Source organism: Capsicum annuum, chromosome 5 (genome assembly GCF_002878395.1).
Source record: "Capsicum annuum cultivar UCD-10X-F1 chromosome 5, UCD10Xv1.1, whole genome shotgun sequence".
NCBI classification, from domain to species: Eukaryota; Viridiplantae; Streptophyta; class Magnoliopsida; order Solanales; family Solanaceae; genus Capsicum; species Capsicum annuum.
In genome coordinates, this window is record NC_061115.1 from 59283309 (window position 1) to 59286839 (window position 3531).

General features: G+C 36.2%; 1 non-coding gene across 1 annotated transcript; it reads right to left on the reverse strand.

The window, feature by feature from the left end:
* Window positions 1-862: 862 nt before the first annotated feature.
* LOC124899114 lies at window positions 863-969 on the reverse strand. Its single transcript, XR_007056252.1, has one exon. It is a non-coding gene; the product is annotated as a small nucleolar RNA R71 (small nucleolar RNA).
* Between the last annotated feature and the right edge of the window lie 2562 nt (window positions 970-3531).

A 3531-nucleotide genomic window follows, 5' to 3' on the forward strand; every position in this document is an offset into this window, starting at 1 on the left:
ATGTATTAGTGTGAATTCTTAGTTTTTGATGATGGGTTTTACTAATGCTTGTTTGATTGAGTGGGGATTTGTGGGTGAAAACCCCAAAATAAAGTTGTGGGTGAAAATCCAAAACTCCGAAGAACCTAACATCATCCTTGAAATAGGCATGTGAATTTATTTTTAAAGCCAATACAATCTTTGAAAGAGGGGTATGAGTGGTAAGGCATTAGCGAACTAGACCCATTTCTTGAGGATTCAACCTAAACGTAATTTGAACTTTATTGACAATGATCGTCCTATATCCAAACTATGGTATCGGTGAGCATTAATCAAAATGACACTATTTTCGGGGAGTGAGACTTATTTTTCACTTGTACGGTGTTGATTGTATCTTTGGGAATACCCATGGTGATTTTAATTTACTTTTCTTGTTGTTTTTGTTTCATTGTAGGTGATCATTATTTCTTTCGAATAACCATGATCTAAGAGGGAATCATCAGTAGTATGTATATGAATATATTGAAACTATGGATTATCTTGGAGATGAAGAGCATTCTAGTGCCATTTGTATTCCCCCTATTGGGGGAAATAATATATTTTATGTGACAAGTGTCATTATCCAATTTCTTTAAATAAAGGGTATATTTGTGGGGAGAGATCATGAATACCCCAATTTGCATTTGAAGAACTTTGTAGAAGTATTTCCCCTATTGATATTGCACATATCTGTCAAGAATCTATAAGGTTGTGTCTCTTCCCATTTTCTATAACGGGTGAGGTGGTATTGTGGCTTTGATTTATTTTGGCCAGGTCAATTACCTCGTGGGTCATGCTTATTGAGACTTTCTTGAATCAATACTTCCCACCTTCAAAGATGCTGAAATTGCGGGATGAAATCATAAATTTCCGTCAATTTCATGGGGAACCTTGGTATGAAGCATGGGGGAGATTTAAGGAGAAGCTTTTGAAATGCCCCAATCATGAGATGTTGAAAAAGATGATTCTCCAAGTCTTCTATAGGGAATTTGGACCAAACCAACAAAGCCATAGTGGACAATGCATCCGTTGTATCCCTTATTAAATCATCATATAAAGTTGCATCAAAGGTGTTAGATTAAGTGGCTAGTTTGGCTAGGGGTTGGCACATGAAGGATGCCGAGGTAGCCATAGGGGACCCCTCCTCTAATTTGTGTGCAAGATCAAATATATCAAGAAGAGAAAAGAGATGTAAGCATGATCAGTATAACATCACACCTTGACTTTCTTACTAAACATGTGTTAGGAATATCCATTGAAAGAGTCAATGTCATATATGCAAAGGATGCCAAGGCATGTGAAGATATGGAAGAAAGGGTACATGATGATGGGAGGAGATGGTTTTGAATTATTCAGAGGGTTACCAAGTTACCTCTAAAAGGAAATATGGGAGTCAAGGTCGAAACAATGAACATCAGGGCATACCTCAATATGAAAGAGAGGGATGCATTAATAAAGATATTTTGATTTGAATCTTTGTTGGAGTTGAAGGGACCGACGAGATAGTGAAAGAAATGAGGAATGATTTCCCTAAGTTTCTTCAAATGCTGGAGTTTGATTCAACCGCTATCCAACAACTATAAGCAAAATTGAATCAAATATCAGTGTACCTTATGGAAAGACAAAATGAAAAAGTACCGAATAGTACGACCACAAATGCTATTGTCACTTAAAGTGGAAAAATTCTTTGAAAAAGCGTGGAACTTGATGATGATCCCAGCAAATGGAAAATAATGAGCAAACAAATGTAAAGAGAGAGAGGCCAAATAATGATAAGTGAATGCCAAATGATGTTACCCTTGAAAATTTAAAGATGAAAGAATGTCAAATTGTCTCAATGCCACCAATAACAATTCCTCCCCCTTTTCCTCAATAGTTCTTAAAAAAGGTGAAAATGCAAAGTTCAAAATATTTCTTGATAAATTTATCAACCTTTCTACAAATATTACTCTAATAGAAGCCTTGCAAGATATACCGGGGCATGCTAAAATTATGAAGGATTTGGTCTCTAAAAGCGGTTTGAGGAGGATGAGACAATAGAAATAACGCATCACTGTAGTGCCATTATGTCAAGTACGATGGCAAAAAAGAAGAAAGACCTTAGTGATTTCACAATTACATGTACCATTGGAATATTCAAGTTTGCAAAATCCTTGTGTGACCTCGGAACAAGTGTAAATTTAATGTCATATGTCATATTTCACAAGCTCGGATTGGGGAAACCGAAACCTATGATGTTTCGGCTTTTGAAGGAACATTTTACATCTTTATCTTGGGAAAGTCGTATGTTTTCAAGAAACTAAGGTTGTGTTTAATGCTATTTTTTAATGTTTCAGGGTAAGGAACTAGCTGAAAAAAAAGTCTCAGAAAAGTGGCAGAAATATACTTCAGGTGGTCAAAATGGTGGACCGTCAGGGTTGCGACGAACCACCAAGTTAATCGTTAGATCGAATCAAAACTCAGACTTTTAGAAGATCCTACGATGGTCAAAATAGTGGACCTTCAGTCTTGCAACAAACCACCAACTTAACCATCAGGCCTAGACAGAACCCAAGACTTCAGGTCTTACTGCGACGGACCAAAAGGCGGACCGTCAGTCTTACAACGAACCGCCAAGTTGGCCATTAATTTTATCAAGAAACTGGCCCCCTGAAGGACTTAGCAATGAACCAAATGGTGGACCGTCAGTCTTACAATGGACCACCAATTTGGCCGTCAGTTTTATCTAGAAAGTGACCTTCCAAGATAAGCAGTGACTGGCCAAATGGTGGACCGTCAACTTTGCGATGAACTACTAATTTGGCCGTCACTTTGAACGTGGATTTTATGATTTCAAATTATAAATTCCTTTTGGATGGGAACATATAAATACCAAGTATTAGGGTTTAGTAAGCATCTTTTATCATTAGTTTCAACTTTCACCTCTATTGAGAGCTGTGTAACACTTTTCATTGGCATTAAATCTAGAGATTGAGATATGATTATTAGTTTTTATATTTTTCATTGAAGATTGAGAAGAACAATATTGTTAACTTTTGTAAGTTCCCTTTTGAAGCCATTTATGAACATCAAAATATCTTTGATTTCTTCTATGGAGATGAGTTGCTAAACTCCCATAACTACGGTTATGGGAGCCTTGATGTAGAGAACTATTTTGGGGTTGTGAATTGGTTTGATTTCTAACATCTATCAAAATTGCATGAATATTTCTTCATTATAATGACATCTCTTTTTTGCAAACTTTAGGAGTGAGCCTATGAAATCCACTTTTCTGAGAAGAAAGTGGATGTTGGGAAAAAAATTGATTTACATGAACTCCATAGGTTTACCCTTTGGGTTAATGGGTTGATGCCTTAATAGGATCAACCCTCATAAGAGTGTTATTGAATAATGCATGAATCCTTTAAGTTCAAGAGAAGTAAAGGGTGAAATACTCATTAGGTTGAGAAATATGTGGGTAATCGTTAGAATTCAATAATTTTTGCAATTGAATACATAAGTTAGAATTCGAAC